Below are 27,262 nucleotides of genomic sequence, written 5' to 3' on the forward strand. Positions count from 1 at the left end.
AAAAATAATAAATAATAATAAAGATAATTACAACTATGAATAAAAACAGTTAATTTAGAAATAGTATAAATTGAAGGGCTACATAAAATAAGGGGACGAACGCGTGGTTGAAAGGGATAATATCAGTCAGGTAGCAGCGAGCGGCTCAAGGCTTGTCACTGCTACCCGACTGGTAGTATTCCTTCCAAGCCTCGCGTTCGTCCCCTTATTTTATGTAGCCCTTCAATTACAAATTTTTGTATATCCTTGCAAATTTTTTGTCAAGAGATTTTAAATAAAAATAAACAATATAATGCGTATAATTGTAAAATAAAAACCTTTCCTTTAAATATTTACAAGTATTATAATATATTACTATATATATCTAACGCTACAATGAACTAACCTGCACACTTTTTTTTTTTTTTGCTTAGGGACTTTTGGAAAATCTGCCTACAGATACCTTGGACTCCGCACTCCAAGGTTATGTGGGGTTGGTGTGATAAAACAAAAGGAAATAAAAAAAAGAAAAATAAATATATAAAATAGTAAATTTAATAAACTGGCGACCTACTGCCAGCCCGACCCACTAAAACCCGTAACCCTTCTTCTGGAGCCCTTTACCCTCCCTCGGAACTGTCGTAAGACTTTAGCCTTCGAGGGTGGCGCTCCAACTCTGCCGCTAATGCGACCTTTCTTCTTCTCTCTGTGGTTTTCCTGCGTCCGTAGTTAAAAATAATGATTAAAACTACTTTATAGTCTAAGCGGAATTTACAGCACAACAATAATAAAAAAAAAATTTTAAGAAGTTTAAAAAGTCAAAAGATAAAATAGCAAACGGATATAAAAAAGAAAAGAAAAAAAAAGTAAACACGTATATAATGTTGAAAAGACGAAACTGTACAAAGATGAATAAAAAACACAAAACAATTAAAAAATGTATAAGGACAAATAAATCACAAAATAAATTAATAAAAAACAAACAAAACGAATTAAAAGCTGTTCAAATTACGCTTTTTGGCGGCCGTCGAGATCTTTCCTCGACATAACCGAGATTATGAAGTTCTCGACTTGCCGCCAATTCTCTTCTGACTGGGTCATCAGCGATACCATGTTTCCTATTTATTCAGGTGGCGAGTGCCGGGATAAGGCGATAAGTCCATCGACCTTTTTCCTCTCCATCACATCTTTCTTGCCATCTTTCTATGAGCCTGTTCCTCGCTTCTTTGCGGATCAGGCCCTTGCTTGGTCTTAATTCCTCATCCAAGGAACTGCATTTTTTAGAAAAGAGAAACATTTCTTCCCTTCCCCTCGCCAAAAGATCTGCTGGCGGGACACCTCGAATCCGTCTATCACGATTCGTGGGAGCTCATAACCACGTCTGTCTGTGACCAGCAGTGCCTCGGTCTTTTCCAGGGCCATTTCAAGACCTCTGGTATCCAGCCAGCTTTTTGCTAGTCGCAGACATTCGTTCACCAATGTTCCAAGAGCCTCCTCACTTTCGGCAGTGCACACGAACAACGCGTCGTCCGCAAAGCCGATGATCACCGCACCTTCGGGCAGATCCATTCGCAAAAAATCATCGTAAGATACATTCCATACAAATGGACCCACCCTCGAGCCTTAAGGAGCCCCACGCTGCATCTCTTCCCTGAGAGTGCAGGTGTCTCCCTCATATATAACCCACCTGTCGTTAAGATAAATATCCATTATCCGCAACAAGTAGGGCAGCATGTTTTTCTTTTTCATCGACTCGATGAGATCTTTCCATCTTGTGGAATTAAACGCGTTGCGTATGTCAATTGCTACCAACGCGCAGAAGCTCTTCTTTCTTCCAGGTCCCAATTTGTTTTTTCCTGCTTTGGCTATGTCCACAACTGCCTGGATGGCATCAACTGTGGACTTGCCTTCACGGAAACCTAATTAGTGATCGGATAGACGATTCTCTTTGGTCAAGTGGCTTTGCATTCTCTGCAGAACCATATCCTTCAGAAGTTTACCCATCGTATCTAGCAGGCATATAGGCCTGTACGATGAAACATTATCTAGAGGTTTTTCACCTTTCCTTAGGAGGACTAACCTCTGTCGCTTCCAGTCGCGGAAGAACTCTCCTCTCTCAAGAAAAAGATTGAAGCATCGAAGCAAAATCTGGGGTGAAGTGTCGATTACCAACTTTAGGATCTCGTTACTTATCCCATTGATTCCAGGCGCCTTGCCTGTTTTTAATCTTCTTCCTGCTTTTTGTAGTTCACTAAGTGTGAAGAGTTCTTCCTCTTCGACTTTGCAAAAACTCCAGTCCATTTTAAGGTATGGCTCTGCAGGAGGAAACAAAGAATTTATTATCTTTTTGACCCAATCGGTATTGTCCAGGCCGGAGGTCTTTTGCCTCGTCACTAATTTCTTAGTAACGATTTTAAAAGTCAGACCCCATGGGTCCTTATCGACTTCCTCGATTAGGTCCTTTCAGCTACGGCGTCGCGACTTGCGGATCTCTTTCTTGAGGTTCTTTTTCGCCTCTTTGAAAGCCTCTTTCAGCAAGGGATCTCCCTTAGATCGGGTATATGTCCTTCTTGCTTTGAGGCATTCCTTCCTCAAGGAGGCTAGCTCCTTTGACCACCAGTGCAAGGATTTTTTCCTTGGAAAGGCGCCTTTGCGACGTGGCATCGACGCATTGCAAGTGGTGACGATTATATTTCGCACCGCTCGCACCTCTCCATTTAGACTTTTCGGCCTCCTCACCCAACCAGAATCCTCAATTATAATAGATTCTTCTAGGGACTGGCCGAACTTCTCCTTGTTGAGTTTCTTAATGTTCAACGAGAAGGTTTTGCGACTAGGAGCTTCCTGTCTTTTTCCTCCTCGTGTGTCTCCCATTGAGACTGAGAACTCAATGTACTGGTGGTCACTTGCTGTATATTCCTCAGAGACCTGCCAGTCGCTTATGCGGCTAAATATATTAGACGATGCGATCGTTAGATCTATAATCGATCCGATTGCACCTCGTCTAAACGTCCATGTTTTTTCCCGGTTTACAACTAATAAATCGTTCTTGGAGATCATTTCTCCAATCAGAATTCCTCTCTTGTCGAGCCTCGTCTCACCCCACTCTGGCGACTTTGCATTAAAATCGCCAGTGATGATGACATCCAGCTTGAATTCTATGAGGCTCGATTCTAGGTCTTCTATATTGGCTTCGAAGGTGGTCAGCGGGTCGTTGGGTGAGAAGTAGCAGCTATACATACGTATATTAGCCACCTCTATCCACACAAACCCGCTGCTTGTCTCCAAGAACTTGTCAACCCGCAATTCTGGGTTGCACAGCTTGATGGCGGCTCTCTTCGCCTTATCCTGATACCAAGGTGCGAGGTCGCTTCCTTGATGCTGCTCACTGCAGAACAGGATATCGACCTCATTTTCCCTAGCTGTTTGCATCAGGAGCACCTGTGCACTCTTAATTGTATGCAGGTTGACTTGAAGGAGCTTTAGGGATTTGCGCTTTTAAGTTTCTCCAGTTCCTCCTTGTAAACCGGGCAGGAAATTCTTCCAGGGATATGGTTGACTTCCGTTTTTCCCAAATCTGTACACGTAATGCACTTTGGCTTGTCGCTAGTACAACTCTTGGCGAAATGTCCCGCTTCGCCGCATCTCCGACAGTTTTTTGTTCTGCCGGGGCCCTTACGAATTCGGGTCACGTGTCCATAGGCTAGGCACTTTTGACATCTTGTCACTTCTAAGTGCGTTCGGATGGATGCGTTTATCCAACCAATACGCACTTTTCCCAGCTTAAGCAGACTCTCGCCGTCCGTTTCACTCTAGCGTACTAGTGCCACTTTTGTACAACCAAAACGTGTCAGAAGTCGGCAAGTCACATCTAATTCGGGCCTTTGCAACTTCTCCTTTAAGACGGTTAAAACGTCCGCCTCTGATGTTGTTTCGTCCAGTTCCTGAATTTCAAGGGTCTTTTTACTGACAAGAGCCGTAACCTCGGCCTTGTCCTGAAGGACAGAGGTAAGATTTTCAGCGAACTTTGAAGTTTCACCCCCCTTTTTGACCACAACAAGAACCTCCTTTTTAAGAGTTCTCCTAATTTTCACAATCTGGGTGCCAGTTTCCTCTGGCTTTACTAAAGTTGTTGCCAGTTTTATAAGATCATAATAGGTCTCTGGATTGCGGGCCGAAATTTTTATTGCCTCCGTGGTTCTAATTTTGGGGGGGCGCTTCTGAAGTCTCTTCCTCTCTTCTGCTTTCTTCAAGGCCTTTCTCTTACGGGCCTCCCGTTTCCTATTGGAGACGGTTTCGAAGTCTTTTTCGTTTTCAGGCTTATTTTCCACAGTTGCCTCCGAATAAGAAGCAGCCCTGGCCGAAGCAGCCTTACTCACCTCCGTCTTGGAAGTGGTCACAGTAGAATCAGTCTCCGGACCTTCAAACTCTCAAGGGCGCTTCCTTTGGTCGATGGACTTGCTCTCGCTGGATGTGGCGTGCGACATCGATCTAGGAGTTTCAGGATTCGACCTTGGTTTGCTTGGGCTAATAAAGGGCTTAGGTATAAAACGCAGGTTACTGCGAAGCACCTCTTGCACCTTCCCCAATGCCACCATTCCATCCTGAACATCCTTGCTAATGTTTCTTTGCTTTGTGCAAGCACGCCACATACTTTCCAGTATTTAAGGAATCAGATCGACCTATTCTAAAACATTTCGTTCGAATCTGTTAAGTCCCACATCCTCAGAATTTTTGCTTTGGCTCCCTCCAAAATCCTTGGAGCCGTCTGCACCGACTACCGGGGCTTCAACTTGATCAGAATCGGTGGTGGGATTACCCTCTTCTGAGGTACCCACTTGGAGTAATTTTTTTAAATCTTTATCGATTTCATATTTTTTTTATTCTTTGTCCCGTGTCGATGGACAATCGGGCCTTAACAGGGTACTACCATCTGGCCAGGATGGACCCTGAACCGCCTCCGTTAGTTACATAGTCATTATAGCATTGCCGGAGCATTGATGCGACGTCTATGATATCCAAGGGCACGTGAACATGTATGTTCGGAAGTGGAGGTCGATGTGTCTCTCCAAGATAGCAGGAAGTTTCCAAAAAGGGAGTGCACCCTCCCGTCTTAATTTTGGACACTTGATCCCCCTGCGGAACTACCGTCAGGCCTTCAATTTCGCAAATGGTGGTCCCCTTGTCCTACTCCTTAACTGGGCCTTAATCCGCTCTAGCTTTGTGGGAACGTGGGTGGGAGGAAAACTAAATGATTTCCTTCCCCCCACACTCACACACAGCTGAGCACTGGACTCCTCCGGTCAACATCGTCTTCCGTCTCTTGCCGCTCTTGTTCTGGCATTATTTCCCCCTTGTCCTTGACATAGTCTTCTTTGCAACCTCGAGGGCAGTTCTGAAGACCTTGCAACCTCCTGATCCGGCGACATGCTGGATATTCTCCTTCTCGCCGAACTTTGCCTGGCAAAAGAAGCAGCATGGGCTCTTCTTACAATCTGCTGCCTTATGGCCAGCTTCTCCGCTCCTGAAGCACGCAGCTGACCCATCTACACCTTGGCAATATCTACCTAGATGGCCATAGTCAAGGCACTTATGACACCTTGTGACCATAGTTCTGCTTCTTTTTCTTGCAGGAGACGAACCCAATCTTTATGTGCCCAATTTTCTTCAGCTTATCAGCGTCTTCCTGATTGGTGACCACGACAGCGAGCTTTACTCCTCGCTTGTTTGGTCCTAGAACCGTCACCTTCCTACTTCCTGCTGGTACCGTAGAAATTTTCTCCAGGGCACACAGTACGTCATCTTTTTCCGTAAGGGCATTCATATCGCGGATTTCTAACGTAGTTCGCCGGTCCGCCATCTGCACATTACCCAGATCGCCGATCACCTTTGTCACCTCTTCGGTGACCAACTTCTTGTTTGAAGACCCCCCAATTTTAATGAGCAGGTCTCCCTTTTTAGTGGGTAAAGCTACCACAACTCTTGTCTGACTGGCCTCCAGGTCAGCCTCTTTTCGAACTTTCGCCAGCACTTCGGCGAAGGTAGCTCCTTCAGCCACTTTGACGACCACTGTGGCTCTTCCCTTCTTAACTGGATTTGGCTTTGGTGCCGGTTTGGTCTCCTTACCTTTGGACCTTCTAGAAGGTCCCTCCTCCCTCTTCTTTTTTGGGTCCTTCGTACTCTCAGGATCACTTCTCTTCCGCTTCTGAGACTCCAGGACAACGTTTTTAAGCATTACTGCATTAAAACGGTCACGTCTCATTCTTCGGTCCTTTCGTGCATCCTCTGACCAGGCTAACCCCTGGTAGAACTTCTCATCTTTTCTGGACGCTGCTGCGTGCTTCTCCTTCACATCCCGTATGAGCTATGTTATGCTTCTAAGTCCATCCTTAATTGTCCTATTGACATTCTTCTGGACTTCGCAAGACTTCAGCATCTTGCTGACCTCTTCTTCCATTTCTAGAATGCTTGCTGACTCTTCCGCCCGCAGCTTCACGCATTCATCTCGATGTTCATTGCAGCTAGCAATGTCAATCGCAGAAGCATTACTGAATACAGAAATGCAGCTGGCTTGACTCGTCACGCTGCTCGTACTCCCTCGTCTCTCCGCCCTGTCCACGACGATCTGTGGCACTCCCAACGCGTTGTTGCCCTCCTGCATCATTGGGCCACTGGCCACCGTCCCCACGCTATGCGCTTGACGATCGGAACCAGTGAGGGGTTCAGCCGTAGCATTACCCCGCAGGTACTCTTCCTCGTTTTTACAATCGCTCATGATGGATGTTTCTTGTTTGCTGGTTTTGGTCCGCGTCGAGTATTTGATTTCCTCGATATCACCTATTTCTAGGAAGCTAACCTATCCGCCACCTGGCACGCGTCCGATAGAGGACCAGCAACCACGCGCAAAATAGCAAGTTCTAATGCGCCCCAGGTAGAACAAAAGTTCCAACCGGGCACGGAATTATTATTATTATTATTATTTTTCCTTAGGGAATTTTGGGAAATCTGCCTTGCTCTCGCTGGATGTGGCGTGCGACATCGATCTAGGAGTTTCAGGATTCGACCTTGGTTTGCTTGGGCTAATAAAGGGCTTAGGTATAAAACGCAGGTTACTGCGAAGCACCTCGTGCACCTTCCCCAATGCCACCATTCCATGCTAAACATCCTTGCTAATGTTTCTTTGCTTTGTGCAAGCACGCCACATACTTTCCAGTATTTAAGGAATCAGATCGACCTATTCTAAAACATTTCGTTCGAATCTGCTAAGTCCCACATCCTCAGAATTTTTGCATTGGCTCCCTCCAAAATCCTTGGAGCCGTCTGCACCGACTACCGGTGCTTCAACCTGATCAGAATCGGTGGTGGGATTACCCTATTCTGAGGTACCCACTTGGAGTAATTTTTTTAAATCTTTATCCATTTTATATTTTTCTCTATTCTTTGTCCCGTGTCGATGGACAATCGGGCCTTAACAGGGTACTACCATCTGGCCAAGATGGACCCTGAACCGCCTCCGTTAGTTACATAGACGTTATAGCATTGCCGGAGCATTGATGCGACGTCTATGATATCCAAGGGCACGTGAACAAGTTCGTTCGGACGTGGAGGTCGATGTGTCTTTCCAAGATAGCAGGAAATTTCCGCAAAGGGAGTGCATCCTGGTATCTCTTCACAGAGTTTACCCTCATTATTATTATTATTATTATTATTATTATTATTATTATTTTTTTGCTTAGGGAATTTTGAGAAATCTGCCTACAGATACCTTGGACTCCGCACTCCAAGGTTATGTGGGGTTGGTGTGATAAAACAAAAGGAAGTAAAAAAAAAAGAAAAATAAATATATAAAATAGTAAATTTAATAAACTGGCGACCTACTGCCAGCCCGACCCACTAAAACCCGTAACCCTTCTTCTGGAGCCCTTTACCCTCCCTCGGAACTGTCGTAAGACTTTAGCCTTCGAGGGTGGCGCTCCAACTCTGCCGCTAATGCGACCTTCTTCTTCTCTCTGCGGTTTTCCTGCGTCCATAGTTAAAAAAATGATTGAAACTATTTTATAGTCTAAGCGGAATTTACAGCACAACAATAATAAAAAAAAAATTTTTAAGAAGTTTAACAAGTCAAAAGATAAAATAGCAAACGGATATAAAAAAGAAAAGAAAAAAAGTAAACACGTCTATAATGTTGAAAAGACGAAACTGTACAAAGATGAATAAAAAACACAAAACAATTAAAAAATGTATCAGGACAAATAAATCACAAAATAAATTAATAAAAAACAAACAAAACGAATTAAAAGCTGTTTAAATTACGCTTTTTGGCGGCCGTCGAGATCTTTCCTCGACATAACCGAGATTATGAAGTTCTCGACTTGCCGCCAATTCTCTTCTGACTGGGTCATCAGTGATACCATGTTCTCCGGTGTAACTTGACTGTTTACACCTTCGAACATGGCCCGCCTCTCCAGGTCCCATTTCTTGCATGAGAAGAGGGTGTGCTTCGCGTTGTCCTCAGGGAACTGGCAATATGCACACACCTCGTCCTCGCGTAATTTACAGTGACACAGGTACGAGTTAAAACACCCGTGACCTGTAAGCGCCTGAGTCAAATAATAGGAAACCTGACCGTGTTTCCTATTTATCCAGGTGGCGAGTGCCGGGATAAGGCGATAAGTCCATCGACCTTCTTCCTCACCATCCCATCTTTCTTGCCATCTTTCTATGAGCCTCTTCCTGGCTTCTTTGCGGATCAGGCCCTTGCTTGGTCTTGATTCCTCATCCAAGGAACTGCATTCTTTAGAAAAGAAAAACATTTCTTCCTTTTCCCTCGCCAAAAGATCTGCTGGCGGGACACTTGCAAGGACCTGCACAGCATTCGTAGATACCGTCTTATATGCAGAGATGATACGCGTTGTTATCAATCTCTGCGCCGACAGTATCTTTTCACAGATGGTAACACATCTTTTACTCCTCAGGGATGGGGCCCACGCTGGTGCTGCGTAGAGCATTTTAGCATGGGAGACACTCGCTACCAGTCTTCTTTTTTGTTCATGGGGTCCGCCTACGTTTGGCATTAACCGTGAAAGATTAGCCACACACTCGATCGCCTTATTTGACGCCGTAGCCATGTGGTGGTGAAAGTTTAACATTCCATCCAACTCCACACCAAGATATTTACTTTGCTTACTCCACTTGACCTTAAATCCGTCTATCACGATTCGTGGGAGCTCATAACCACGTCTGTATGTGACCAGCAGTGCCTCGGTCTTTTCCAGGGCCATTTCAAGACCTCTGGTATCCAGCCAGCTTTTAGCTAGACGCAGACATTCGTTCACCAATGTCCCAAGAGCCTCCTCACTTTCAACAGTGCACACGAACAACACGTCGTCAGCAAAGCATCAACTGTGGACTTGCCTTTACGGAAACCAAATTGGTAATCGGATAGACGATACTCTTCGGAAAAGTGGCTTTGCATTCTCTGCAGAACCATATCCTCTAGAAGTTTACCCATCGTATCTAGCAGGCATATAGGCCTGTACGATGAAACCTTATCTATAGGTTTTTCACCTTTCCTCAGGAGGACTAACCTCTGTCGCTTCCAGTCGCGGAAGAACTCTCCTCTCTCAAGGCAAAGATTAAAGCATCGAAGCAAAATCTGGGGTGAAGTGACGATTACCAACTTTAGGATCTCGTTACTTATCCCATCGATTCCAGGCGCCTTGCCTGTTTTTAATCTTTTGCCTGCTTTTTGTAGTAACGATTTAATAAGCCAGACCCCATGGGTCCTTATCGACTTCCTCAATTAGGTCCTTCCAGCTACGGCGTCGCGACTTGCGGATCTCTTTCTTGAGGCAGAGATGCCATTGGGCGGAGGAATTTCATCCCCACTCTTGCGCCATTTTACATTGACTTAAATGTAAAATGGTGCAAGAGTGGGCATGAAATTCCTCCGCCCAATGGCATCTCTGTCTTGAGGTTCTTTTTCGCCTCTTTGAAAGCCTCTTTCAGCAAGAGATCTCCCTTAGATCGGGTATAAGTCCTTCTTGCTTTAAGGCATTCCTTCCTCAAAGAGGCTAGCTCCTCTGACCACCAGTGCAAGGATTTTCTTACGGGAATGGCGCCTTTGCGTGGCATTGACGCATTGCAAGCGGTGACTATCATGTTCCTCACCGCTCGCACCTCCCTATCCAGACTGCTCGGCCTCTTCACCCAGCCCAAGTCCTCAATTAAAAGGGCTTCTCTTAGGGACCGGCCGAACTTTTCCTTGTCGAGTCTTTTCATATTCCACGAGGAGGTTTTGCGACTAGGAGCATCCTGTCTTTTTCCTCCTCGTGTGTCTCCCATCGAGACTGAGAACTCAATGTACTGGTGGTCACTTGCGGTATATTCCTCAGAGACCCGCCAGTCGGTTATGCGGCTAAATAGTTTAGACGATGCGATTGTTAGATCTATAATTGATCCGATCGCACCTCGTCTAAAAGTCTATGTATCACCTCGGTTTACAGCTAATAAGTCGTTTCTGGAGATCATTTCTCCAATACGAATTCCTCTCTTGTCGAGTCTCGTCTCACCCCACTCTGGCGACTTTGCGTTAAAATCGCCAGTGATGATGACATCCAGCCTAGATTCTGTGAGGCTCGCTTCTAGGTCTTCGATATTGGTTTCGAAGTTTGTCAGTGGGTCGTTGGGTGAAAAGTAGCAGCTATACATACGTATATTAGCCTCCTCTATCCACACGAACCCACTGCTCGTCTCCAGAAACTTGTCAACCCGCAATTCTGGGTTGCACAGCTTTATGGCGGCTCTTTTCGCCTTATCCTGATACCAAGAGGCGAGGTCGCTTCCTTGATACTGCTCACTGCAGAACAGGATATCGACCTCATTTTCCCTTGCTGTTTGCATTAGGAGCAACTGTGCATCCTTACTTGTATGCAGGTTGACCTTCAAAAATTTTAAGGATTTGCCCTTTTAATCTTTTGCAGTTCTTCCCTGTAAACCGGGCAGGCTCTCTTTCCGGACACATGATCCGTTTCCGGCTTCCCCATGTCCAAGCAAGTTTAAGCAGAATGTCACTTTCTGTTTCTGCAAAGCGGATTAGAGCAACCTTAGTTCCTCTGTAGCGCGGCAAAAGTCGACACTCCATCGTCAGGTCGAGTTTACCCAGCTTTTCTCTCAGTGCTGAAGTCACCTTATCCTCTGTGGTGGCTTCATCCAAATCCTTAATCTCTAGAGACCTTCTATTCACTAGAGGTGTGACCTCAGCCTTGCCATGCAGGGCCGAAGTCAATGCCTCTGCAAATTTTAAGGTCTCTCCACCCTTTTTCACTATCAAGAGAACCTCCTGTTTAAAAGTTCTCCTGATTATCCGGATCACGGTCCCCGTATCAAGATACTGCAAGATACCCTCATACAGACTTGGGTCTCTTGCCTTGATTTTAACGGCTTCCGTGCTCCTTAGCTTCAAAGGGGGCTTCGGAAACTCTTTTTTCTCAGGTGAGAGCTTCTCTTTTGGAGCCCGTTTCTTTTTGTTTTTAACAATTTTGAAGCCGTCCCCATTGTCCGCTCCGTCCTTCAAGACGGTCTCAGCATACGACTTGCCAGGACTATTTGAGGGCGCCTGTTTCGTTCCAACTATCGACTCAGAACCAAGCCGTGGAGCATCCTTTCGCTTAATTCGCTTCCCGCCTCGAGTCGTTCGTTGCGGACTCGCATCTGGGCTTGCACCTTCCCTGGGGCGTTTATTAACGCCTTTTGCCTTATTAGGGCATGTTTTTGCGCCGTCCAGAGCTGCAGTAGTGCTCTCTGTCTGCTGTGGAACTTCCACAGTTGGATGTTGCGGCTCTTGGTCTTTAAAAGGCTCGGGGATAAAACGTAAATTCTTACAGATTATATCGAACGCACTTTCTAAAACCGTCACGCCATCCTGGATGTCACGACTGACGTTTTTCTGCCGCTTGAATCCTTGGCGCAAGCTTTTAAAAATTTCCGGAATAGCCAGGAACTGATTTGCAACATTTGATTCGTAGCATGTCACCTGGCTATCTATTTGGCGCTTTCCAAAATCCTTGGAGCAATCTGCACCGACTATCGGGGCTTGAACCCGATCAGAATCGGTGGTGGGATTACCCTCTTTCGAGGTACCCACTTGGAGTATTTCATTTAAAATTTTGTCCATTTCATTAAAATTTTTTTTTTATTTCTTTGTCCCGTGTCGAGGAACAATCGGGCCTTAACAGGGTATTATTATTATTATACATGCTTTTATCATTATTATTATTATCATTATGCTCCATTTTATTCTGAATAATATTTTTATTATTTAATGTCAAACTTGATTGGTTTCAAAAATATCGAATTTTGTTGTTGTATTGTTTGTATGTTAACTTCAAGTTTAACTTTTTTAAATAAAAAAAACAAACACTAAATGTGTCAAATTAAAAAATAATGAACAATAATATTGACAATATTTGAAAAGAAAATATATTCCGTTATTAATTATATACAGTACCGTCCGCAATTGTCAGTCCACCCATTTTTAAAGGAATGACAAAAATTTCTTAACATAAAATTCATGAAAACTAAAATTTTTTTTGGTTTATATTTTGAAAGACGATAAAATTTTGAAAAGAATAAGACCTTACAGAAGTCATTTGGCCAAAATTTGTAGAAGATATTCCTAAAAATCGTCATTTTCAATGTTTTACAAAAATTTAAATAACTTCTAAAATAATGAACGCTTTTTAATAATCTTAGGCTTATTTTAAAGGTCTTTTTCTACGGAATAAGAATTACTTATAGGCATTAACCTGTCATTTTTAACTTGGAATAAGCATGACGTCAAAATTAGACAAAAAAATTGGAAAAATTTGAAATCAATTTTTTGTACTAAAAACTATTCTAGAACATATATAAAACATGATATGGTGTAGATTTTTCAAGAAAATTTAATAAAAATATATGTTTGAATTTCAAAAATTATTTTTCTTTTAATAATATTATTTCAAATTTTTTGAATTTTGTTGTCTAACTTTAACGTCATGCTTATGCCAAGTTAAAAATTACAGGTTAATGCCTATAAGTAATTCTTATTCTGTAGAAAATGGTCTTTAAAATAAGCCTAAGATTATTAAAAAGCGTTTATTATTTTAGAAGTTATTCAAATTTTTGTAAAACATTGAAAATGACGATTTTTAGGAATATCTTCTACAAATTTTGGCCAAATGACTTCTGTAAGGTCTTATTCTTTTCAAAATTTTATCGTCTTTCAAAATATAAACCAAAAAAAATTTTACGTTTCATGAATTTTATGTTAAAAAATTTTTGTCATTCCTTTGAAAATGGATGGACTGACAATTTCGGACGGTACTGTAAATATAAAGAAATAATATCTGAAAAGAATTATACAAATAATAATAAAATACTTAATAAAATATAAAAATTCTTCAAAGAAGAAAAAAAGAAGGAATCAATTGCAAGAAAATTTATACATAAAGGTTAGAGATATAAAATTATTTAATAATAACATTTAAAAAAAATAATATTTTAAATCATTACAGAATTAAGATTCACTGTTAAACTTTATTTATTAAATTCAATAAAACTAAAAATAGTGGTAGTTTAAATGTATAGTATTTTCGTCTACTATTTTCGTTAAACAAAATTCCCGGTTTTTTCCTGGTTTTATTTTCTCATCAAATTTAAATTTATTTCATTTCGAACATAAATAAATCTACAAATGGCTTCCAAATTTTTTATTAGAGTTTTTATGAATAATTTAATTATTTTGACTAGTTTCTTTAGATTTGTTTTATTATTAATTAATCCTTACAAAGAATGTTATTATTTGTGAAAATTATTAAATATTTTTCGTAGAACTTTATTAAAATTTTTGAAATTAATTCTATTGTGGAGAACAATTTAATTATTTATAAAGATAATTTAAATTTTGAGGAAAATTAAAAAAAAAATTCAAACATAAATGAATTTCTGTGAAGAATTTTATTACTTTTGAAAATAATTGAATTCTTCTGAAGAATTTTTAAAAAAATATCCAAGAGAATTTAGTAAATGTAAAGAATTTTCCTATTTATGGAAATAATTACATTCTTGAGAAGAATCTTTTACAATTTCTAGAAATAATTGAATTCTTTCGACGAATTTTAATCAAATTTTTAAGAATAATTACTTTTTTCGAGGAATTCGATTAAAATTGGATTAAAAATAATTGAAATTCTGCAATGAGTTTTACTATTTATGAAAATAATTGAATATATTTTATATAGCGAAGAAATTTCATAAAATAAAATTATAACTAACTTTCCTTGATTATTTTCGAAAGATTTAAATAAAATTTTTTTTAAAAAACTTAAGTAAATTATTTTTAAAAGAATGTAAAGAAATTTTAATTGAGTATATAAAAAATTTTAAATTATTTGTTTATAAAAATTTAATTATCTGGAAACAACAGAATTAAAAATTTTTAAAAATTTTATTTTTAAAAAATTTTAAACAAGCTTTGTAAAAATTCAATTTTATTAAAAAATTTATCTTTAAATAAAAAGATTTTTAATTTATTTTTAATTTAATTTTATTTATTTTCAATTTAATGTATCTTTTTTAAATTAACTAATAAAAATTTTAATTACCGTAATCTGGGGCTACAAGGAACAGATTTCAGCTTTAAAGTCTTGCAACTTTTTTGCTTATTGAAATATTGCCTTAATTTTTTTTTCTTTTCTTGATCTTGGCGAGCACTTTGAAGGGTTAAAGTATTGTTTTGATCAAAGCTGGAATTTTAAGCAAAAAATACGAAAAAGACGCATTTTTTCGAAATTACAAAATAGGGCTATAAGGAACAAGGCGGTAAAACTATTGGAAAACGTATTTAAAGTTAAAGAAATTATTTTTTATTGATCGAAAGTAAACACAGAATATAAAACAAATGTAAAAACAAAACTAAACGTTGCTGGTATCATCAGTTGAGGTCGATGATGATAACTGGTCGTTTTTAGGGTTCCGTACACCTACGGTGTATCGGCGGAACCCTATTGGTGAGACTCTGTTGTCCGTTGTCCGTAGCCAAATAGTGTCCCCCCCCTAGCGGCTAAACTATTTGACCTAAAGAGCTCAAATTTGGTCCAGATATGTATTTTCACTCGTAGATTACAGGAAAAATATAGCGAATGTGATTGGACGTGATGGGCATAGCGTTGTCAAGGAAATAACAAGATTTTTGGCCAAAAATGCATAAAAAGTGACCATTCCCCCCCCCTTAACTTCTAAACTATTCGACATGGAGAGCTGAAATTTTGCATGCTGGTGTATTTTTACTCGAATATTACAGGAAAAATATAGAGAACTTGATATGTAATGATGGCCATAGCGTTGTCAAGGAAAAACTAAAAAATTTTTAAAAAAAAATTTTTTTTTCCTAACTTTTACATTATTTGACCTAATGAGCTGAAAATTAGTATCCTAGTGTATTATTACAGTCTGACGACAAAAAATTTATTTAAGAAACTTTTTGAAAAAAAATCAAAAAAAAATTTTTTTTAATTTTTTTTTTCAAAAAAAAAAAATTTTTTTAATTTTTTTTAGTTTAAACACGTGGCATTAAATATTTTAAGGAAGAGAGTGAAATTTTAAGAGAATAAATGAGAGATTGTTTTCTGACTTTAATTTCTTAACTAAAAATAAAAAAAAATTGGACAAATGCGAGTTGTACTCGCACTGCAATGGCGGGTTCCGCACACAAATATTAAAACAATACTTGCAACATTGATCGGTAATTGGTAGAATTAAAATAAACAATTATAAAAATTATATTAAAATCATTTGATAAAAAAAAATAACTAAAAAAAATTAAAGTATTGTATGTATCTAATATTGTAAACAATAATACGCAGAGGAACAAAATTTTCAAAATTTATTATAGTTCCTCTGCTTATTATTGTTTACAATATTAGATATACAATACTTTAATTTTTTTTAGTTATTTTTTTTTATCAAATGATTTTAATATATTTTTATAATTGTTTATTTTAATTCTACCAATTACCGATCAATGTTGCAAGTATTGTTTTAATATTTGTGTGCGGAACCCGCCATTGTCCAATTTTTGTGACTTGTCGGTACCAACACTCTTTTACAATTTCGAACCATCTTTGAACACTAAAAACCAAATTAGGTGATAAAAAACAAACGAAATTACGAAAAACTTACGTTTTAACAACACACTTTAACAATTCGGAAAAAATAATTGTGTTCCTTATATACCCGCCGTTTGTGAATTTTGGTTTTTTTCTCGTAAATCTTACTGTAAATACAAAATAAACGTATTTATTACTTAGTGAACTCAATAAAACTTTCTATAATAAATCCCTTTAATAAATAAAATTACTTTGAGAAGTTAAAATAGGAACATCTTACCTCGGCAATCAAATGTTTCCCAAGTTTGAAATTTTACTAAAACACAATTACTTACTTACAAGCTACTACTGTTCACAAAATTATTAATAGTCGCAATTATTGCATTGAGTAGTATTGGCAGTTACACCAGCAACAATTTTTCAAAAGCAAGTAACACAATTTATTCATACACGGCCCCGATAACTTCAACTCCACCCGAACACAGAGTTTTGTTCCTTATAGCCCCGGTGTTCCTTGTAGCCCCGGTTTACGGTATTAATCTTCGCACTAAGAAGAATGAATACATTGGAATGTGACTCTTTATAAAATTTAATTATTTTTAGTTTTTTTAGATTATTTTCGAAAAATTTGAATAAAATTTTTTAAAAAAACTTAAGTAAATTATTTTTAATGGAATGTAAAGAAATTTTTATTAAGTATATAAATAAAAAATTTTAAATTATTTGTTTATAAAAATTTAATTATCTAGAAACAACAGAATTAAAAAAATTTAAAAATCTTATTTTTAAACAATTTTAAACAAACTTTGTGAAAATTTAATTTTATTAAAAAATTTATCTTTAAATAAAAAGATTTTTAATTTATTTTCAATTTAATTTTATTTATTTTCAATTTAATGTATCTTTTTTTAAATTAACTAATAAAAATTTTAATTATTAATCTTCGCACTAAGAAGAATGAATACATTAGAATGTGACTCTTTATAAAATTTAATTATTTTTAGTTGAATTTTAGGAAATTTTTATTAATTCGATAAGTTTTTTAAAATTTATTTATTTACATAGAATATTTGAATCAATAACTGATTTTTAATATCCAATTAATTATTTTTAAATATTTCAAATTTAGAGAATAAAAATTTATCTATAAAAATTGAAATAAAAAGCTATTTTTTAAACACAAATTAAAATAATAAAATTTTTTCTAATTTTGTGTAATAATTCCTGGCTTTAAATAAAATTTCTGGCTTATTCTCGGTTTTTCCCGGTGAGTATACACCCTTGAAAATATGAATACTATTTTTTTTGTCACCGAGGCTACTATTTCTTACTTTTTTGTTATTGAAGCAAGTTTTTCCTACTTTTTTTAAACTCATAATGGAGTGCGAAGTGTTACGTACAAGGTACTTAACAGGTACTATTTTATTATTATTTTTCTTTTTAATAAAGCTACAAAAGATAGGACAGAATTTATAAAACATAAATTCCTATATATTTTATAATATTGTTAATAAATTATATGCATAAATTTATAAACATTATTAATACTTAAAATTTTATATAATAAAAGAAACCTCTATTTGAAAATAATAATTAAAGGTAATGCATTTCACACATATGCATTGAGACGACCTAGGTGTATACGTGCACATCCACTGATTCCGCTGGCTACAAGATCTAACACGACCACACCCTTGAGTTCTTCGCGTTACGGGCACACACACAATCATGCTACACATGCCTCTGCTCATTGCCTTGTCTCTCCTATTGTCTCTCCTTCCTTTTTCCCCTTTGGGCCTACAAAACTTAGGGACTAGAATATCATAACAGATGCACATGCATTTGGAGGCTGACTCAACGCTTTATGAAGCGTATATATTTTATTCGTTTTATGCACTATTCCAAATTTACAGAAAATAATTTGATAATAGCTAAACATTTTATTGTAACTTATTGTTAACAATAAAATGCCGGAGGACTGTAAGTTGCATGTATATGTGTATATGTATAATTATGAATGCAAAATACATATACTAGTAACTTATAAAATGTAGGACCAATATAACGTTATTTATACAACTTATATTAAACACTTATAACTATAAATAAATTGTAATTATAAATAAAAAATTCTTTCTTTACAATATAAATATAATTTATATATTTAGTTATAAAAATTGTTTCTGATAAGTATCAAATTAACAACGCCGTTTACGTTCTCACGAAAACTGCATGCAATCAGAAACGTCAGCATAGTGCAAAGTCCAATGGGCCTGAAGAATTTCCCTACTTCTAATTCTAAAAATCCTTAGTTGACAAATTTACCCCACTTTGACATCAGGACAAGGAGTAGAGGCTTGTCGCAAAATTTCTATCGCCGCTGTACAATTTTCCTCTTCAAGCGATCAACACCTGTCCCGGCTACGGCCTGGCAGATCTGTTGATCGCAAGAAAGTAGGAAATGCCGAGACTAAGCCCGTCTGCGCGTCGGACCCCCGTATAGAACTCAGCGAAAAAACTAGTATAATACGAAAGGCGGACGAAAAAATAAAATAGAATCTTCTAACCGACGGAGTCCAGTGCGAGCTGTGTTGAGTGAGGTTTCAGTTAATTAAATATTAAACAATTTGAAAATCTTGTTTTTAACCGGCCAGTCCGTACGTGTAGTACCTGCGCCGTCTCAATTCAGTGGTCCCACAAAACTAAAGAAGACTCTCTTCTTTACAAAATTCGCGAGTTCTTGAAAAAGAAAATTAGTCGCATAGAAGACTAAATTTTCAACTTTCTCAACTGTGTTTTGCCCGACGGAGGATCCCTGTTCCTCAACCGGCCAGTCCGCGCGCGTAGCGCCTGCGCCGCGTCTAAAAGGAATTATGCTCTGTCGGTAGGATTAAGAAAATATACGTAAGTAATTCTGTATTGTTCCAATGTCTAATCTTTATACAAATTTTATATCCTCCAACACAAACATTAGCAAGTTTTGTTAACTCCTTGCATTCTGTTCTGAAATAATGTTTAAATAAATGTTGCCATTTAAAATACTAAATCTGATTTACTTTCTTTAAAACTCCTGAACTAATTAAAGACAAAAGAATTAAATTTATAAATCAAACGAAGCATCGCAGGTTTCTTTTAAAAGTAGGATAACGTTCCCGCAAATTAAACAAGGTCCTTCAGACCTTGGCAGCTTGGTGCCTCCCCAAATTAGAATTTAGAGCCATCTCGAAAGCTCAATTTTTAAACAATAAATAAATTCTGGTTTGTAACAAGCTGATGGTGGCAGCGGTGGGATTTTCCTACGCGTTACCGCCCTGCTTCGTACCTGGTAACATTTGTTACCAGTGGCACCAATCTACATTTTTCAAAATTGAACTTATAAAGATCTTAAATTTTTGTTACCTCCTATAACAATTCCATAAGTTTTTATATTGGAGAAAGCGTGCTAAAAAAAATATAATTAATTTATATTTTAATTGGTTTTGGATAGTCCGTGATGACAAGTCTCCGTGATTCGCTCACTGGATGACATGGCTCCGAAACTCCATAACTAATAAATTGCTCGCTTTCGTCTTGTAAAAAATTTTATTTTCTCTGAATGTTACAATGTGTTTTCTTTCAATTGACAAGGTTTTGTAAAAATGAATCAATTATATTGATTTTAATTTTCTGTGATTAGTCCGTGATGACAAGTCTCCGTGATTCGCTCACTGGATGACATGGCTCCGAAACTTCACAGATGAATTAGTTTGCATATCCTTGTTCAATAGAAAAAAAAATAAAATTTGTTACTCCAAGAAAATAATCATTTTCCTTAATTCCTAAATGCAAATAGTGTTATAAACACGTAATTGTTAAAATTAGTTTTTTTTAGTTTTAACAATTAGTGAGTCAAAATCGCCAGTTGTGGGTACAAGGCAGCAAGATTGGGAAAACTTCTTTGTCGAATCTGAGTATATTCCATAAGGAAATTGGATAGAAAGAAAATAATTTTCCTTTCTATTCTGTGACACTCAGAAGCGCTGTTGTAAGTACTGATCTCCCCGTCTAGGAGAGCTTCCGCGCTGAATTTGTTAAACTTATAACACTATTTAATCCTAATAAAAACAAAATTTTCTTTTATCATTCTAAATATCAATTTCCAAAATATAAATTAGTCTTTTCTCTTTACTTAAAATTGAATTTCTCGTATTTCTAGAAAAGAAGCACCAATTCTGTCTGTTATGAATTCTTACTAATTTTTTACTAATATTTTTGTAAACTACGTAGGGTAAACGTACCAATTGTCGAGGATGGTTCCTGTTGTCGAGTAAACAAACTTTGAATTTTATTTAAACAGTGTAGCACATTGTAAATGAAAAAAAGTAATAAATATTAATTTTTTTATGCGTTATAAATGTGAAAAAAATATATTAATATTATATAAACAAACAAATGAGACATTTTAGACAATATTTTTTGGTTATTACCATGGTAACATCGACAAATGGAACACCCTCGGCAATTGGTACACTTACCCTATATTCTTTGGATATCTTTGGGATGTTGTACGGGTATTTTTTTAAATATAATTGTAATTTGTAAATAAGTTAATTCAACACATACCATTTATCTAAATCAACGGTTGTCATTGAGATTCCCCGTTTTTATTTAAAATAAATGTTTTTTGTGACTAAATTTAAATGCACGCATTGCATCCTCAAGATATCAAGAGGATAACCTGGGAATATGTTGAAGAGTTATTCTATCTAATGTAGGGAATATCAATGGGATATCCTAAAATTGTCTAGTAGGGATATCATAGAGATTAATCAATTAATGAAATGATTTATAAATTCTTTGAATTTCTATCTTGTTATTTGTCTTTACTTTTTAGTAATAAAATTGTAACATGCGAATCCAATGTGAATTGCTTTTTATATCATTCTTGTGTATCGGGTTTCAATTAGAGATTATGACACCTAGTCCACGCGTCTAATGAGATAAACGACAAACCATGATTCGCATATTACAAAACCCTTTCTATCAAAAAAATTCTTTTTACTCTACAATTCATTATAACAAAATTAAATCTGTTTTCTTATCTTTACTAAAATTTCCATCACAAGTATCAGAAAATTTCCGTGGTGGTGAAATTCTAGTATCTCCTTTTGTATATTCTTTCTATATCATTGTAACTAAAAAAGTACAATGTGTACACATACACGTATTCATACAGAGTAAATTATTAAATGCCTTTACAAAAAGATTAGTAAGGTCACTCTTCGTAAATGAAGAGTATAAAGAATCTTACTCTTTCCCTACAGTTAAAGTTGCTTTCGAGTACAAAGAGATTTTGAAATTGCTATTTAATAAAAAAAAATTTTTTATAACTAGTGTTTGTTGATATTACTACATGTTTTTAAATATACATTTTAAAGAAGCACTTACAGATTCTATCTTGATATTTATCTGTAAATTCTTGTTTAGTTTTTGTATCTTTTTGCAAAAATTATAAGAAAGTTAATAAAAAAAAAATTTCTTATAAGTCATGAATAAATAAATTTTTAAAAAAATTAAGAAAATGCATCTGCATGTTAGACTTGAATATTCTATTTATATCGTTATTAATTTTAATCTTTTAATTAAAAATCTAATTATTATTTATTTTAATTACATATTTGTTATAAATATTCTTAAAGTTTCATTAAAATTTTAAACTAATTTTCTGGTTTGTATTTTACTTAAAGTTCGTAGTAATTCGAACATACATAGTAACACTCTCGCAAACACTATAAAGCATTTTACTGAATTGAATTTTATTGAATCTCTTAATTGAATTATTAATAATATAAAAAAAATCTGCTATTACTAAAAACAAAATATCAAGACTACTAAAGCCACGTTTTTAAATAAATTAATATTACTCACCATAAATATATTATTCTAAAAAAAAATAATTATGTTGGTTTTCAAAATTATTTTTAAAAAAATTGAGTTAAAATTAAAAGGTATAAAGAAAAGAAGTAATACAGAATAAACAATTAAGATTTTAGCATCAGTTGTTGGAATTTCTCTCAATGCCTAGACAATCCCTTTTCACAGCCAGTTTTTGAACATTTGGATGAGAAATCGCGTCGCAAACCACTATACTAAAAAAGGCAGATATGATACTAAGGTACAACTTGGCATTCCTTAAATAAAGACTGCACCAATTTTGTTCAAGTTATTAACAAATTTTTACTCTTGACAGTCACCGAGCGCCCGAGGCGCCAATCGGATAACTGCTCTTGACCACGACCATTGTGCTCAGCTCAGTTAAACTAAAAAGTTAATTTAGGAAAATATCTAAGCACTAGTTAAAACTTTTAATTTTAGTATAATGATTATTAAAAGAAATAGATGTTTTTAATAATAAAATTGAATAAACAAAAAATTATAAGCATTTTTTTTTTATTATCTTAATGTTCATTAAAAGGTTTTCCTTTTGCTATTCGCACTTCACATACACTACACATTTTCTTTTAAATAAAAAAAATTTTTAATATTAAATATATTTACAAAATAGTTATGGTTATTATATTGCATCTTCCTTCAAATAAAGTTTGCTCTCAACATTTTAGTTAAAAATTTTTAGTATTTCGAACTTCTGTTAAATACCTTAAAGTTGATTAAATTTAATTGAATTACTTAAAATATTTTGGTTTTCTAAAGTAATTTTCAAAATGAAACTATTCTCTACAGTTTAAATTTTAAAAGGTTAAATTTTAAACCTACCTCTTGTTTTAGTATATCTGTTACATTATAACATGCCTATACTTTTAAATAAATTTTCATACTGTCATTACTTAAAAAAAAAAAAGAAAAAATTTTAATAAAAAAGTGACTTAATATTTTTCTAAATTTTGTTTTGAATTTTTGAAGACTTTAATAAATGTAGGCCTGTAATTTAGATTCTCAAATATTTCTGATTACCATTTTTTCTACAAACGTGTAAAACACTTATAAAAAAATAAAGGTGAACAACCGTAAATACCAAGTGAAACTATTTAAACCCCCCCATAAAAATAGGACTAATTAAATTAGACAAGATTAAACAAATTAAAAAAAAAACTTTTTTTGAATTGATCGAATGCAACTCTAACTACAATCCTTAAAAGGGTTCAAATTTAAATCATCATCACTGCTTCACCATTTTGTTGTCTAGTAGTCTTTAACGCTGATAATAAAATACTGGATGAAAGATAAACTAGTATATATGTGTATGTGTACATAGGTATATCTCTTATAAACTTCTCAAACTATTTGCATTTTTCCGACACTAATTTTTACTTTTATTAGCAACGTAAATTTTCTTTACATGTAACAGAAAATTTCCGTGGTGGCGAGGAATGTTACAAGTCAAATTTAAAAATTATAAAACACTTGTTAAATACTATGATTTACATTTGACTTGAGTATATCCAATCCTAATTATAAAATAATAATGTATGACAAAACTTGCACATGTTTATCCCCTATATTGTAACCTAATTTAAGTATTTTTATCTAGATAAATAACAATTAATGATGCCTGCCATTGAACATTTTCTATTTTTAAATCGACGAAAATTATAATAAACTAGAACAAACTCTGCGCGCTACGCGCGCCCATTCAAATTTTTTTAACTATAAACTTCTATGCTACAAATTAAATTTTATACCAATACCACAACATAATTTTAAATTTTAAACATTTTTTCAGGTATTTGATTATTTTTATAAAATATAATAAACTCATTCAGAGTAATTCAACTATTTTCAAGAATATCAATATTCGTCACAAGAATTCTTTTTTTTCAAAAGTAATAAAATTTTTTAAAGAAATTCAATTATTCTTAAAAAATGTTATTCTTAAAAAATTATTATTATTTATTATATAATTATTATTATTAAGAGTCTAGTCTCTTTCAGTATAATCAAGTTATATCTTTTGGTGTTGTTAGCAGAGAGAAATATTTGTATTTTTTAAAATTTACACTGATCTTTCCCTTCAATGTAATGTTTCACATTTGAAATCCCAAAGGAATTCAACATAACAAAATAAACTAAATTAAGAAAAGTCCAAAATTTCTCTATAAACATAATTTTTATATATATATATTACTTCTATTTTCTCCTAAAAATATTTTTACGGAATCAAATGATTTTACTCTTGATAATGCAACATACATCTGACCATGATTAAAAACATCTCGTCTTAAATCAATGAATATTTTATTAAATGTTTGACCTTGAGATTTATTAATGGTCATTGCGAAAGCCAATTTTATAGGAAACTGTCGTCTTTTAAAAGTAAATGGATATAAGTTTTCACAATATAAAGTTACTCGATGTAAAAAAACAATATTTCCACTCTTATCTCCGGTTAATATTTTACATTTAATAACATTATGTGATAAATCTAAAACAATTAACCTTGTTCCGTTACATAATCCTTCATTAATACTAAGATTTCTAATAAGCATTACAACAGAATTAATTCTTAAATGTAATTCATGTGGTGGTAAAGAAGGTGGAGAGAGAGTGTTTAAATATTCTGGTAATAAAACTTCAGAAAATTTTCCATTATCACAACTTTCAGTTGAATCAATACTTTTATATATTTTTTCACCTTTACTGTCTAAGAGATTTACCACCCTCTTATTAATATCATCAACGTCAACATTTCTTGGTGCTAAAATTGCACACATTGACAAATCTTTAAATTTTTTCTGTTGTATCAAATGACTATACATTTCTTCAGCAATATCTATATTTCCTTGTTGAATAATATGTTCTGGTAATTCGATGTTATCATCTATATCATTTAATTCGCCATTACCAACTTTAAGTAGAAATTCTACAAATTCTGTTTCCTCTGGTAAAGCTCTCATATTTTCTGTTAATGTGTATTTTGTGAAATGTTGCCATAAATGACTATTTTTTATTGATAAATTTATTATTTCTGATCTAGTACCTCGTTCTTTTATCGGTAAAATTTGTCGAAAATCTCCTCCTAGAATTACAATTTTTCCACCAAAAACTTCATTTGATTTCATTATATCTCTTAATAACTTATCCATAATTTCTAAGGCATATTTTGGAGCCATTGGTGCTTCATCCCAAATAAAAACATCAATATTTTTTAAAAATTGTCCTTCTTTTGACTGAACTTTAATATTTGAAGATGAATCATTGTACAATGGAACAGGTAAGCCTAAGACTTTATGTACAGTTTTCCCATTAGGAAGCAGTGTGGCAGCTATGCCTGTAAATGCCATGTTGCAAACATTTATTCCTTTACTTTTTAATAAATGCCATAAGGTAGTATATAAAAAAGTTTTTCCAGATCCTCCACAACCATTAATATATAAGCATTTAGAACTATTAGAAGAAGAATCTTTTATTACTTCAAGTATATAATCAACTATATTTTTTTGTTTAACATTTAATTTAGTATAATTCTGCTCTCCTATTTTTATATGTTCAAAAATATTTATATCATCAACCTGCGCAGGAAAATTTTCATCTATATCTAATAAACCCTGAAAATCGGTTAAACAATATCCTTCATTCAATAACATTGATTTTATATTTCTATAAGCTATTTTTTCAGCTTCAATATTGTCAATTTTTGAATAGTCTTCTGACATTTGACCTTTAAATTTCTCCCAAAGTTTTTCCGGATGTACAGGATGACAATGAATTAGAATTCTTACAAATAATTGTCGAAGTGAATGAGGCATCATCCATAAAGTAGCTTCTTCCATTGTCCTAATCCACTCACTATCATCTTCTATAAGTCCTAATGCCAAACAAGCAGATGTAAAAGATTCATGAATAACTCCATTAACTGTTCTTAAACTTTGGAAAGAAGTTACTCCTTTTACTGTAAGTAACAATAATCTAAGGTGAAATAATTCCAATTGGCGTGGATTAACTGAATACATTCTTCCCAATACTTTTTCTTTACGACTCCTTTTTTGCCATTCAAGAGTTTTTTTTATCCACGTATAATGTTCTGGTATTTGTGTATAATAATACTGACGAGCAGTACTATCACGCTCATTAAGTTTAAAAAAATCGAGCAATTTTGTATTTTTCTGTAAATCAAAAGAAACATTGTTATTATCTTTCCTTTCGCGAATAATAACATTCTGTTCATTTGGTAAATGTATGGGTAAACGATTTATACTATGGCTCTTTTTCCCTAAAGGTTTACTTAAAATTCTCCAAACAGCCTCAACAGGACCTACATACCTATTTTCTTCATAATGATTAATTTCATTGTGATTAACAGTTACCTCACCATTCGCATTTGTAATAATAATGGATGCAGCATCATGACCCTTGAAAATATATTTATATAGATATTTAACAGATTTAATACTTGAAACTATTTCCACATTTATATGGCAATTAAATATTTCCGAAAGTGTAGGGCAATATGGAACCACATTAGAATTGTCAACAACAAATCCATTTGGTCGCTCATACGTTTTATTATTATTTCTTCGACGACAACGAACATAACAGTTTTCTTCAATTGTAGTTTCTTCTTGGTAACTTTTTGGAAAATTTTTTGAACATTTACCATCAATTAAACACCAATCTCCACAAGGTCCGTGAATGTTATTTTGCATTATTATGTTATGCAAGGAAGGATTGATATTTTCATCAGGAATTTCTGCAGAAATATAACGATCAACACTTTCAACTGTTAATATTTTAGAATTTTCTTTTAATATAACTAACAAATGAATATGTGGTAATCCTCGCTTTTGAAATTCAATAACATAAACATAAGACTTAACCTCTCCAAATAATTTGTTGTCAACAATAACATTTAAAAGTTGTTTCACCTTCAATGCAAAAACTCTAGTTACTATATCAGGTCTATCAGAAGCAGTTTGATGAGGTAATAAATTTTCTTGTATCTCTTTCCAATTTGGATTACACGTCATTGTAATAAATAAATCTGGTCTACCATGACGACCAACAATAGCCATGGCATCCTGATATTGTTGCATCATATTACGAGGTGATCCTATAAAAGTGGAAGGCAATATAAGCATTTTTCCAACATGTACATCATTTTCTAACTCATTATTTTGTAAATAATCGATTAATCCTTGATA

Source organism: Leptopilina heterotoma, unplaced genomic scaffold, assembly GCF_015476425.1.
Source record: "Leptopilina heterotoma isolate Lh14 unplaced genomic scaffold, ASM1547642v1 Lhet_245, whole genome shotgun sequence".
In the NCBI taxonomy this organism is placed as follows: Eukaryota; Metazoa; Arthropoda; class Insecta; order Hymenoptera; family Figitidae; genus Leptopilina; species Leptopilina heterotoma.